Raw genomic sequence first — 14698 nt, forward strand, 5'->3', positions numbered from 1 at the left:
TTTCATATATATATGAAATTTGGAGTAGAAAGGGAGAGTGCAGATGGGGGAGGGGATCTAAACACAATCAAAATATCTTATTTGAAATTTGCAAAAATTCAATTTTAAAAAGGGAGAAAAAAATCCAGGTGCAGTGGTGTGTGCTTACAATCCCAGTGATGGCAAGATGGGAGGAAAGACAGGTCAGCTCGATGCCCAGCTAGCCAACGTGGTGACATCCCAGGCCAGTGAGAGGCCCTGTCTTGAACTGAAGGCAGAAAGTGTCTGAGGCCCAAGTTGTCCTCTACCCCCTGCACATGTGCAATATACATGCTTGTGTGCACCTGCACACACGTGGTCCCCTATACTCAAGAACATGCACATGTGTGCATATTCACATGCAAAAATCACATAATTGTGCAAAATTCTATTTTCTTGTGAAGATCATACAGCTCTGTGGACCACTAGATCAAGTTTTCTCATCAGAGAATTCATTCTGCTGATCACTAAGCACAGAGTTCTCAAAGTGTGGTTTGACAAGTCTTTTCAGGGGCGTTCAGAAATCTTCTCTTTTCCAACTACATATAGGTGTGAGGCCACCACAAACTGAACTCACATACAAGAATCCCTCTGTTTCCTCTCAATCTAGACAGTAAAGAGATGTGTGGAAAACATAGAACTCAGTCACTCTTCTCTCTAATCTTGTTTCACTTTGGAAAATGCCATTTATTTTCATTTAAAAATGTTAGTTAGCTGGGTGTAGTGGTGCATGCCTTCAGTCTCAGCACCTGCAAGGTGGAAACAAGGCTCAGAGTGCTGGGAATTGAGGGTCATCCTCCCCTACACAGCAAGGGAAAAGCCAGTCTGGAATGCTTAAGACCCTGTCAAAGAAAGAAAGAAAGAAAGAGAGAGAGAGAGAGAGAGAGAGAGAGAGAGAGAGAGAGGGAGAGGGGGAGGGAAAGGAAGGGAAGGGAGGGGAGGGGAGGAAGGGAAGGGGACCCTGTCAAGAAAGAGAGAAAGAGAGAGAAAAGGAGGGAGGGAGGGAAAGAGAGAGAGAAAAAGAGAGAGGGGGAGGGAGGGAGGGGAGGGGAAGGGAAGGGAGGAGAAGAAAGAACAAACGAAAGGAAAAATAATTTTTAAAAACATACTGTTATTTATGCTAATATATTGGATTAATTACAATTATATTTAAATAAATTTTAGAATAAACATTTTTAAGTTTCTCAATTTTAATTTCTAATAGAGTAAATATCATAGATACAGTGCACATTTCTAAAAAACACAAAGGCAAACAGATGCTGATATCAAAACATTGAGAACAGTGCCTTTCAACTGTGCTGTCAAATATCACAAGATTGTGTCCCACTCAGGTCCAGGTAGAAGGGTTTCATACGATCCAACCATAACAATGTCTGCATTTGCCAATTCATTGCCAAGACAGCAAAAATACTGCACCAAGTCGGGCTGGAGAGAGAGCACAGAGGTTACGAGCATTTATTGCTCTTTCAGCGGATCCAGTGTCAGTTCCCAGTGCTCACAAGGAGGTTAACAACTGTCCATAGCTCCAGTTCCAGGAGATCCAATGCCCTTTTCTGTCCTCCACAGGCGTTGCATGCCCGATGGTGCACTCACATACTTGCAGGCAAAACATTCATCCACATGAAATAAAAACAAATCAAAAATTTATTGCACAAAGGTGACTGCCAATATAGAAAGTTTTTGCACCAATGTCCCCTTCAAGTGTGCCCTGCAGCTCCCTTTAAATGTATAGAGATGACTGATCATTCTATAAATGAATTGCAGACAATTTGAAAATTATGACCAGTCATAACTGTCATTTGTTTCACATTATTAGAGAAATGCTCAGTTCAGGCTTCTTCAAAGATGTGCATATTTCATTTAATTAAAGAATTAGGAGTCGGGCTTGGTGGCACATGCCTTTGATCCCAGCACTTGGGAGGCAGAGGCAGGTGGAGCTCTGTGAGTTCAAGGCCAACATGACCTATATAGTGAATTCCAGGTCAGTTGGGGCTACGGGGAGACCCTGTCTCAAAAAAGACAAAAAAAAGAAAGAAAGAAAGGAAGAAAGAAGGAAGGAAGGAAGGAAGGAAGGAAGGAAGGAAGGAAGGAAGGGAGGAAGAATTAGTGTAATCTAATGGCAATGCACACCTGTAATCACAGTACTCAGGAGGCTGAGACAAGAAGACAGCAAGTTCAATGCCAGCCCCAACCACATAGTGACACAATGAAATTGAGAGAGAGAGAGAGAGAGAGAGAGAGAATCAGAGAGTGTATAGCCAGTTATTGACAGGGATACATGCCTGCAGTCCCAGATACTTGGGATGTAAAAATGAAGGGACCACTTAAGACCCCAAGAGTTCAAGATCAACCCGGGCAACAAAGCAACATCGTATCTACCAAAGATTTCTGAAAACACCACAGAACTCTGGGATGATTACATCACTTGAAGTCATTTCGGGTAGTTTTTGTTTTAACAGAAAAAAAAAAAAAGCAGGACTGGGAATATAGTTTAATCATTAAAGTATGATGATCTGAGTTCAGTCCCCAGAACCCAAGTAAAAAGGCAGCATGTTAGTGCATGCTTGTAACCGCAGCACTAGGGAGCAGAGACAGGATGATCTCTGGGGTTCTCTGGCCAGCTAGCTTAGCATAAGTAGTGAGCCCCAAGCCAGTGAGAGAGCTTGTCCCAAAAACTAAGGTGGATGGCTTTTGAGGTGAAATACCAGGGGGTGACTTCTGTCCTATACACACACACACACACACACACACACACACACACACACACACACACAGGCACACACACGAATGCACCTACATGAATACATAACCACATATACACACATACATTCCCACCCTCCAAAAAATAAAACAGGAAAAAAGAAAGAGAAAAGAAGCTTAGGCCTCAATTTTTATATAAAAATTAAAAGTTTTTGTTTGTTTGTTTGTTTGTTTGTTTGTTTGGTCTTTTTGGGACAGGGTTTACCTGTAGCCCCAACTGGCCTAGAACTTACTGTGTAGCCCAGGCTGGCCTCAAACTCACAGAGATCCGCCTGCCTCTGCCTCCCAAGTGCCGGGATTAAAGGTGTGCACCACCACACTCAGAAATGGTTATAATAATAGTTATTTTTAAGTGCAACTGTGTAATATACATAATCCATTGAGTGGTAAACACTTTCAACATATTGGGTATAAGTGTATGGGTAACTGTGTCGCTTGTTACCTCAATTTTCATACCACATTTATTAATATTAAAAAAGAAATAGTAAAACTGGATGTGGTGGCACACACCTTTAATCCCAGCACTAGGGAGGCAGAAGCTGGGGGTCTCTGTGAGTTCAAGGCCAGCCTGGTATACATAGTGAGTTCCAGGACAGCTGGGACTACAGGGAGACCCTGTCTCAGAAAAAAAAAAAAAGAGAGAGAGAGAGAGAAGAAAAAGAGAACAAACAAACAAAAAAGAATAGTTAGACAGTAGACAGTAGACCTCACCCACAGCTTCTGGACAAGGCGATTCATAACTTCAGGCGTATTTTCATAGAAATGTGACCAGTGTTAGAGAAGAAGGATAAAACTGTATCGAATTCCCTCTTTCTTCTTTGTTCCTCGTCTGCCTTTCCTTTGTCTCCTTTCACCTTCTCTCAGGGTCATCATTTTTGTACTGTGAGTGCCCTTTGACTGATATTTTTATTACATTTTATTTGATGTGTGTATGCACACACACACACACACACACACACACACACACACCACAGTCCAATCTTGTGGAAGTCAGAGGACAGCTTGAGGGAGTCAGCACTCCGTCCACTATGTGGGTTCCAGAGATCAAACTCAGGTTGTCAGATGTGGAAGGAGGCACCTTTGGATCCTTCTTTTAAATAATTTGGAAGGTTAACTATAATGGCACACTACAGACACATAGTTCAAGCCCTAAAATGATTTTCTTTCTGAACTCAGTAACACGGCTCCACTGAACCCTTGCTCCAGCTCCTTCTTTCTGATTTTAAAATCCACAAGTTAACATAAGAGACATGAAGGCAGACAGATTGGAAGTTCAAGGGTCCTCCTCAGTTCAGGTACATAGTAAGTTCCAGGCCAGCCTGGACTACATGAGACCCTGTTTCAGAAATAAAATAAATAAACCCCACAAATGATTCCACATGCTTGTTTGGCTAGAAGCTGAGCTTCATGCCAAATTTACAATGAGAGGATTAACCCCTAGAGTTCGATTAGGCCAAGGATTGTTATATATGCAGATTAAGTGATTACATACCATGTCCAATAATACACTTTGACACCCTTGGAAATCAGTGTGATGTCACAAATATCTCATGTCACTGATGACTGATAGCATTAAAGATTTGCAGCAAGATGGTTTTCTGTTCTAGAAAACTCTGGAGAAGGTAAGCTTGTGCCTGACTCAGGATGGCTCACAACATTTCCCCTCGTGTCTGTGTTTGTGTGTGTGTGTGCAGGTACATGTAATGGGAAGGAGTGAGGTTTTCACATGTGTATGGACGCCAGGGAACAGCCTTGGCTGTACTTCACGGGCTGTGCATCTTGGGGTCTTGTTTAGTTGGTCGTTTTATTTTATTTTGTTGTGTTTTGTTGCGTTTTGTTTGTTTTGTTTTGTTTTGTTTTGTTTTTGAGACAAGGTCTCTCACTGGTCTGGAAATTAACAAGTAGGCCAGGCTGGTTAGCCACTGAGCTCCAAGAATCCACTTTTCTCCATTGCCCCAGAACTGGCCTGCTTTTTAAAAGTGGGTTCTAGAGATTGAACTGAGGTCCCTGTACTTGCAAAGCAAGTACTTTACCACCTGAGCCATCTTCCCAGGCCTTTGAATCCCTTATGATAAAATTTGCACATAAACTCATTCACCAGGAAGAAGGCTCTGAATTACTCATGTCGGATTTTCTTGGCAGTGCATTCATCCTTACCAAGCAGAACCTGCCAAAATCGTCAGCTCCCACCTGGTGTTGATCCTCAGAACATTGCCTTATCTATCTATCAGTTGACTAAACAAGAAACCAACTAAAATCAGTTTTTTCAATCAGGTAAGTCACTTGGAACATTCAAGAGATAGGCCACTGCCTATCAATTATTGTTATAAATTAAAGTATGCATATCATATTTATAGGAAGTGATAGAAGCCAATTACATAAAGAAGATACTTTTCTATGATTGGTTCAGAGTTCAAATCATTACCATCAACCTATAGCGCATACTGATTATAAAAAAACCCAGTGCCTTTGGAGTTAAAAAATTTAATAGTACTGTGTGTCTCAATTTGACTAAACTCAGCATAAAAAATACTTCTTTTCTAATTACATAGTGCCAAATGACTGAATTTGCTGAACTTTTCAATTAGTTATTTGAGTAGCATGTAGACATATGTTTGTTTCACAAGGAATGTGTCATGCATATTAAAGATTATAATTAATCATTGCACATTTGAAAGCAAGGCCATTTATGCTTTTAACTTTTTGTCTACCTTCCAGAAAGAAAAAATTCAGCTGATCAACAATTCAGGGTAAACTTAATATTGCTGAAATTATTGCGCAGACAGGAAGGTAATCTTAAGCAGTGCATAGGTATCTGTTCAACATCTAATGCTGCACACGTTGTGTGTTCTCAAGTTCTTTGCCTCCGCTCGCCCTGTTTCCTCTGTGTGAAGTCACCTACTGTTCTCCAAACATGGCTTCTGTAAAGCCTTCTGACTTTTCCAAGTCAGTGTGAATCAGACTACTCAGAATGCATGTATTTATTGCAGCTCCTTGTTACACTGCTCTGAAATTGCATTCATTTATTCATCTTCATTTCCTTATGGATCTAACATTGTTCTTCTGTAGGGGAAACACTTCCTAAGAAGCTGTTAAACAGCAACTCTCTCTAGCTGTAGGCCTGGGACCAACAGCATCCCCTAACTGCCAGTGTGCAATTAGTTGCACATCTCCAGGTTCCACTTTGAACCTCCATGAAAAAGGAACTTCTGGGTGATTCTTAAACATGCCAAAATTTGAGCTTTGTGTCAGACAGGACAATGCCTAGGTGGGGAAATGCAGGCAGTAAGAGGGCTTTAAACTTGAACTTGGAACTTTGTCACTCCAACCCACTGCTATCATCACTCTGTTGCCCCTTGAGAACACTGACCAAAGGCAAAGGATAGTATTTGCTTCATTTCCCTTCATTGAAATGATATGGGAGACAGTTTTCAAAAGACTTCTCCAAATTCAGAGAGCAATGATTTGAAAGTAAAGGTAGAGAGGACTGAAAAGATGGCTTAACAGTTAAAAATATGAATTGCTCTTGCAAAGAACCCATGTTCAATTCCTAGCACCCACATCAGGCAGCTCACAACCGCCTGGAACTCCAGCTCCAGGGGGATTTGACATTTCTGGCCTCTGCTAGGCACCTATACTCACATACCATACACACAGATGTACAACGTATACACATAATTTAAAATAAAATAAATCTAGCTGAGTGTGTTTGTGCATGCCTTTAATCCCACCATTGGGGAGACAAAGGCAGGCAGATCTCCGTGAGTTTGAGGCCAGCCTTATCTACATAGTGAGTTTCAGGCCAGCCAGTGCTACATAGTAAGAACGTGTCTCAAAAAAACATAAATAATAAAGAAATAAACAAATTTAAGTAAAGGAAGAGTAAGGTTCACAGTTCAATGAAATTTGCAAAATAGTGGAAAATTCTGTAGTTAATGCCCATCAAAGAGAACTGCTATCCTCTTCTACCTGAAAAAGGAACCCATTCGGTTTTTCCAGAATGTCGTTATGTCGTGTGGCACATTCAGATATCTAGCAGACTAAACCAGGATCCCCAGCACGGCTTCATAAAGCAAACCCAACAGAAACAGCCCCCGAGATGCCAAAGCCAGAGAGCTGAGGACCAGTGTGAAGGCTTGGAGAAGGGCACTGAAGTTTTCTAGTTTCTCTTTTTGGCCTCAATAAAATGAAGATCATTTCCTCTGCACCTTCTTATCTAAGAGCTATATAAACTCCTCTGGAGAGGCATTTTATAAGCTCTACCTGAAGCATTAAAAGCATCACATTTGGGGTTGGAGAGATGGTTCAGTGGTTAAGAGCACTGGCTGCTCTTGCAGAGAACCCAAGTTTGATTCCCAGCACCCACATGGCAGCTAACAACTGTCTATAACTCCAGTTTTAGGGGATCCAAAGCCCTCTTCTGACCTCCATGGGCATTGCACAACATGGGTGTACTTACATACATGCAGGCAAAACTCACACATATACAATAAAATAAAAATAAAATATTGTTTAAAAAGCATCTCATTCTATACATCTGGTGATTAAAGTACATATTTGGGCTGGAGAAGTAGCTCAGTTGTATTGTGCTTGCTAAGCATACGCAAAGATCTGATTTCAGTCCCCAGCACTGCATAAACCAGGTGTGTGGTGGTGCACATTATAGTCTTAGTACTCTGGAGGCAAAGGAAGAGGATCAAAAGTTCAAGGTCATCCTCCACACTTAGCAAGTTTCAGCTACACGAGATCCTGTCTCAAAAAAAAAAGTCCTATATCTATCTAGTAAATATGATATAATTATATCAGAGAGATATTTTACATGGTTAAGAATAACTACCTATAATATTAGTAACTATATTTATAATTGTACTAATAATAAAACTAATATTACCTTATATGACAAGCATTCATTACATTAGCAAAGATCAGTATAATGATCAATATTTATGTGTAAAGCAATAAAGCTCAATTTCTGATAAAAAAAATTTTCATAAAATTTATTATTTCTTTTTATTTTATATGTATGAATGCCTCGTCTGCATGTATGTAAGTGCACCCATGTCATGCAATGCCTGCAGAAGCCAGAAAACGGCAGGTGTTGGGATTTGAACCTGGGTCTTCTGCAAGAACAGCCAGTACTCTTAACCGCTGTGCCATCTCTCCAACCCTCATAAAATGTATTTTTATACTTTAAATTAGTATCTCCTTGCTGGAGAAATTATGAGGAAATAAGTATAAATAAAAATACACAAGAAAATTACGAGCACTATCCTGATGAGAAGTAGCAGCTGATGCCTCCCATCTGTCCCTACATTTCTGACATAACACTATAGTCACATATTAAAGACTATTAAAACCTGCTCTATTCTCCAAATAAAATGTTGTAAATATTTGTTTAATTTTTGTTAGCTGCATAGTACTCTATCACTTAGAGACTCATCATTTTAGCCATTTTTAAAATATAATCTGCCTGGAAGATTACAAACAAATTTTCAATAATAAAGGTATTGATTTGAAAGCAATAATATGAGTATTTCCTCAAAAAAGCAAAAATCAAAACAAAAAATCAGAAAACAGTTTAGATCTTCTAACAATTGTCGGTAATTAAATCTATATTGCAAATGTACATGTAAACATGAATATAGATTGCAGAGACACACATACAATAAGAATATCAGTTGCTCTGAAAGGGGTTGAGCATCAGAGTTGCCTCTTACTATCTCCTTACAAGTCCAAATTTACCCTGAACATCCTTTGAAGTCCAGTTACAAGCCATTTTGTTAAAGTTGAGCTGATCCTTTGAAAGATATCCTTTACACTGGTGTCATAAATGCCTGTAAAGGATGTTACTATCACAGGAGGGACATTGCTGATACAAGAATTTAGTAGTAAATAGTAATAGTCACATGATTGCTTTCTAAGCAGTGCCATTACAAAGACTTACTTTGCATTATTCTCATTACCTCATTCCTTGAGGTGGATGAGTTACAGTGAGGAATGACTGTAATTTCCATTGCCTTCTTTGAAATTTGCACAACTTTGCTTGTCTTCAGCAATATACCACCCTGAAAACATTGTATCTCCCTAGGTATATCCAAGATAATCCTAAAAATGGTCTTTATTTTCTCTGAGATGCAGGAGGCTTCCTAGATGGGGATGGTTGTACGCACACATGTGTAGGGGTATATACGTAGAGGGATGCAGAGGCCATAGGGGTATATACGTAGAGGGATGCAGAGGCCACAGGGAGACATACAGTGGCCTGCTCTGTCTTTCTCCACTTGAGACAGGGTCTCTCGCTGAACCTGAAGCTAAGCTGGCAGCCAGCAAGCCCCAGAGATCAACCTGTCTCTGCCCCCACAGCACTGGGCTACGGGCTGTGCACAGCCACACGTGGCTTGCTACATGGGTGCTGAGGATTCGAACTCAGGGACTATTGCTTGTGCAGCAAGCACTCTTACACAATGAGCCATCTCCCCAGCCCTCCATGACCATTTTCATGAGTATTTCCCAACCTCTTTACTGTCATTCTCAGCTTTCAAGTCTAAAACACAGAGGTCGCCCATACATCTAATATATTTGTGAGGTTTTTGTTGGGTTTGTTTGTTTGTTTGTCATTTGTTGTTTGTTTTAACAGTGGCACAACAAAGATGACAGATGAGTTTGCTTAATGTAGTTCATCATCATATATGGAAGATCAACGGTCTGGGAAGATAGAGAAATTGAGTGAAAAAAAAAAAACAATGAATCTAAGACTGAGGTTGAGAGAGGAAAACTCAAAAGGGAAAAAGAAAAGAAATGCATGTCAAGAATCTACTATGTTGCTGGGTGTGATGATGCATGCCTGTGAACCCAGAACTCAGAAGGTGGAGGCAGGAGGATCAAAAGTTCAAGATCACCCTTAGGTACATAGAGAGTTTGAGGTCAGTCTGGGAAACATGAGTCCTGGCCTCAAAACACAAAGAACCTTTAATATGCTGTGAGATTTGCCCAGAGTTTTATACAAATTCATGAGTATTTCCAATGTCAGTTCTATATTGAATATAAGGTTGTTCATACAGCTCACATACACCCCCACATACAATACACTCAATGGTATTACTTGATAATGGAATTATATGTCTTCATACTATTTTTAATGCATGTGTATTCCTAATTTTCATACACTAAATGTGTGAAGAATGAGGCTGGAGAGATGGCTCAGTGGTTAAGAGCAGAGGACCTGAGTTCAATTCCCAGCACACACATAGTGGCTAACACCCTCCTGGTCCAGGGAATCTGATGCCCTCTTCCAAGTTCTGTAGGCATTACACACAGATGATGTACAGTTACATACATGCAGGCAAAGCACTCATATATCTAAAATGAAAATAAATAATTTTCAGTTTAAATTTGTGAAGCATGTAGAGTATTAAATATGGCTTTTTAAATTTCTTAATTACATTTATTTATTTACTTATGGAGAACACATGCCACAGTGTGTGTGTGTGTGTATGTGTGTGTGTGTGTGTGTGTGTGTGTGTGTGTGTGTCAGAGGACAACTTTCCAGAGTTGGTTCTCTCCTTCCACTGTGTGAGTCTTGGGGTTCAAACTCAGGTCATCAGGCTTGGCAATAAAAGCATCTTTATCTGCTGAACCTTCTCACTGGCCCTTAAATGTGTCTTTTTAACTACAACCCAGTCACATTATTTTTTACCTACAGTACAGGGGAATTGAACCCTGGGCTTCATATGTGCTAGGCAAGCACTTTACAACTGAGCCATTCTCCCAGCCCTTAGGCACAACTTAGAAAGAGAAAGCATCTGTTTGGTGCAACGTCCTCTGGTTATTAGCATCCCCTGAACCACGAAGAGGAACAGTTTCTACTGCAGATATATAAGCCACATGCAGAAGTGAGGGGTTTGTAGCTGTTCACCGTTTCCACACCATTTCCACAACCTGACACCTTCAGCTCCTCAAATGCCTGCCCACTACTTAGACATCCCCAGCTTGACAAGATATAGCCACATCAACTGTCCAGAGCTAAAGATGCATCCTTTCTATAAAACTGGAGTTCTTTCTCCTGTCTTTGTATACTAGTTGCCTTAGCCCGGTGCTTTACTCTTTCCCCACCCACATGCCTCTCCTCCATAATACCCAAATGCTTTGATGGTCTCCTTCACTCCCACCTTCTACTCTACCCTTCCTGGTTGGTTGTTTGTTTATTTTTTGTTTGTTTGTTGTTTGTTTGTTTGTTTGGAGACAGGATCTCTCATAGCCCCGGCTGGCCTGAACCTTGATATGTTGCTGAGGATGACCACAAACTTCTGATCCTCCTGTCTCCACCTTCCCAGTGCTGAAATCGCAGGCATGTGCCATTGCTGGGGATCAAACCCAGAGCTTGGTGCGTGGGAGGCAAGCACTACCCACTGAGCTACAGCCCTATCCCCTTGGCACATTTTTAAGTGATGGAAGTCTAGAAATTTCCCTTGCTAGGTAAGCCACAGAGGGCACTTGAAAAAAATTCTAGAGCTGAGAACCAGCCGAGCCAAACAAGGTTCTACCTGTCTACTTATCTGTTATCCTAGGATTTGAGGTGGAGGCAGGAAGGCAGATCAGGAGCTCAAGTCCCCATAGTAACCAGGGTGGTAAATTGCACCTTTTTTCTTTTTCTTTTCTTTCTTTCTTTTTTTTTTTTCCTTTTTTTGATACAGGATTTCTCACTGAACCTAGAGATTTAAGAAAAGCACCTTATTTTACACGAACTTTACAGTGAATCTGAAAATTAGGATTATAGCAAGGACATGGAAAAAGATAATAAACCGAAATTTCCAATACATTAATGACTCAAATATAATTTAAATACTGAATTACAATAACAAGGGCCCATCCCGTCAGCAACACACTCTGTTCCAAGGCCAAAATGTCAAAAGTATTTGGGAGCTTAAAAGATTTTAGGGTTACCTCTTCAGAGGGGGGAATGTTGGAGGGGAGGGAGTGGGCATGGATTTGATCAAAACAGCTTATATGCATGTATGAAATTCTCAATAAAGTTTTTGTAAAAATTAAAAATAAAAATAAAGTAAAATAAAATAACAAGGCCCATTCTGCTAGTAGATTAAAGTACAGAAAAATGGGAAATTCTGACTCCACCCAGATGTACATTTCTTTTGTGTTACACAATAGTATCAAGCACGTTTCCAATTCATTAAAATTCTCCTAAATGAGCCTGTCTGGGTCCTTGGTGTCACTCTGTGGGTGGAAACACAGTTGGTCCAGGCACTGAAGTGCACTTGAGGACACAACTTGTCAAATCACATCAAGTAATAGGTGGGTCCGGACGCTGATGAATTCACACGAGAACAGGATTGCTCAACCTTGTACCCTTGCATTCTCCTTGGGCCAGGTCTGACTTTAATTGGGTTGTAGCTAAATCAAAGGTGTATTGACTCCACATTCAGTTGGAGTTACTTAAACACTGTTCCAAATAAGTACTTCCAATTGAGATTTAACCTTCGAAGGAAACTTCAGCTATTCTGAAGGAAGTGCTTTCAATTTCAGAGTTTTTGTTTTGTCTGTTTTTTGTTGTTGTGGGGGCTTGGGGGACTTTTTTTTTTTTTTTTTTTTGGAGGAACGGGATGTGAGAGAGGTTCTTACCCACCCCCAGGCTGACCTTAAGCTTACTGTGCAGTCAAGGAAGGCCTTGCACTCCTGATCACCACTCTACCTCCCAAGTGTTGCTGTCAGAGGCCTGCACCACTATGCCTGGCTGGGACAGAAGTTCTGTGCCAATTTAAGTCTTTCAAGAAAGTCATAATCTACTTAAAAATAGCCAGTTGTTTGTATGCCATACCTGAGGTTCTATGTTAAAAACGCTGGGTACAAAGCAAGTAGGTTAGCCTTCTGTAGAATACCTAAGTGTGTGCACTCTTCTAAGAAGTTTTAGAGTTAGGCGATAGCACCCTTGAATTTAGGGCTTGTCAGGCTCATCCTCTGCTGTGATGTGCCTGTCTGTGAATATAAACTCTATTGACTAAACAGCAAGAAGAGACGCTGACAGTGTTTTGATGGCCACACAAAGTTACAAAATTCTAAAAATGAAAAGGACTTCAGATGCTGTCTAATTTCTATTATCTCATTTCCAGATGGGAATTTCCCCTACAAAAGCTGCCACAAACTCAAATTCATACAATAAATTAAGGGAGTCAATCTTTATGTCTACAAGAAGAAAGTGAACATTTAAAAAGTAATATAAAGGGCATACACACCTGTAATCTCAGCACTTGAGAGATTAAGGCAGGAATATTGCCAAGTTCAAACCTAGCCAATGCTACATACTAAATTTAAGAGCAGCCTGGGCAACATAGCAAGACTACATGGGGAACACACACACACACACACACACACACACACATACACATGCATGCACACGCATGCTGCATGTATATAAATATATATAATAGCTACAAAAAAATAAAAAATGAGCCAGGTAATTCCAGTACTCAGGAAGTGTAGGCAGAAAGATCAAGAATTCAAGGTCAACCTTGGCTACATAGCATGTTTGACACCAACTTGGGCTACATAGGATTCTGTCTTAAAATACTAAAATAAAATAATTAACTAAAGCAGAGAATACAGGGATTCCTCTCTCCTAAAGTAATTCCATTAGAGTTGTGTTTTGTAATCAGTTTGGTGAAAATAAAATTACCATTATAAAACTAAAGCCAAAAACTAGAGTAGATTCTTCTGCATTAGACATTTCCTCCTTTAATCTATTACTTACTTGTTTATACTTATTTATTTAGTACCAATGAAGCTTTCTTTTAACCTTTTCCTATGCACAATCTTAAAAGTACCCAAAAGCAAGAGAAAATAATAAGAGAGCCCACACCCTGTCATATACTGTCTGATCTAAAGTCTCCATTTCCACCTCCTCATTTTTGAAGTAGGCATCAGATATCAGATAGTTTATCTATAAACATTTCAGAGTTTATCTCCAAAAGATAAGTATTCTTATTTTTAAAAGTATCATCACAATAACATTATCACTCATAAAAATACAGCAACTCCTTAATACAAATGTCAGTTGTCCTTGACCTTAGAACTGTGATGTGTGAGAACAGTTTCGGAAGCACTGTTGCACTGAGTTCATTCACCAAATGCTGAGCATTCCCATAACATCTCAAATGTTTTGATGTGCATAGGGGGCAGGGTGGCTGTCCAGATTCTACCTTCTGAGATGAGGTACAGAATAGAGGGAGAGCGTTCTGGGATCAAACGGGGCTGTGCTAACAGCTCGGATGCATTGCAGTGTATAAACAAAGCACATTTCTTGGTTGTCTGTAGAATGGAGATATTGATGCAGAGTTTCCAGGAGATTAGACAATCATCTGGAGGAATCTACGAGGAAGTGAGACTGGTTCCAGAGTCCCTTCCCCAATCCCAGGTTGCTCAAGTCCCTTATATAGAATGGAATGGTACAGTATTTACACATAATCCCACACATCCTCATATATACCTCAAATTATCTCTGGGTTACTTATGCCATCTAATACACTGTCAATGCCATGTAAATAATTTTCTCACTATATAGTGTAGGGAATAATGCCAAGAAAAAAATCTGCACAGGCTGAATACAGACAGAATTGTTTTCATGTTTTCAGCCCAGATTGGTTGAACTTGCAGATATGGAACCCATGAATACAAGATGATTGTATATAAGGTGATAGAGGCTGGCGCAAATCAACACTCAGAAAGTAGCTGTTCTTTTTGTCTTAGAGATGTTTACAAGTACTGAGTTACTAATATTTATTAAACCAGTTGGCTAGCTTTAATTAATCAATTGGATATGTAAATATACTTAGAGTCTCATTATTCTCTTTCTGAGAATACAAAAAATGCTTGTACAAATAATGCTTTAAGAAAACAGAGGGAAAGAAAG

This window comes from Nannospalax galili, unplaced genomic scaffold (genome assembly GCF_000622305.1).
Source record: "Nannospalax galili isolate Female #2095 unplaced genomic scaffold, S.galili_v1.0 scaffold209, whole genome shotgun sequence".
Lineage (NCBI taxonomy): Eukaryota > Metazoa > Chordata > Mammalia > Rodentia > Spalacidae > Nannospalax > Nannospalax galili.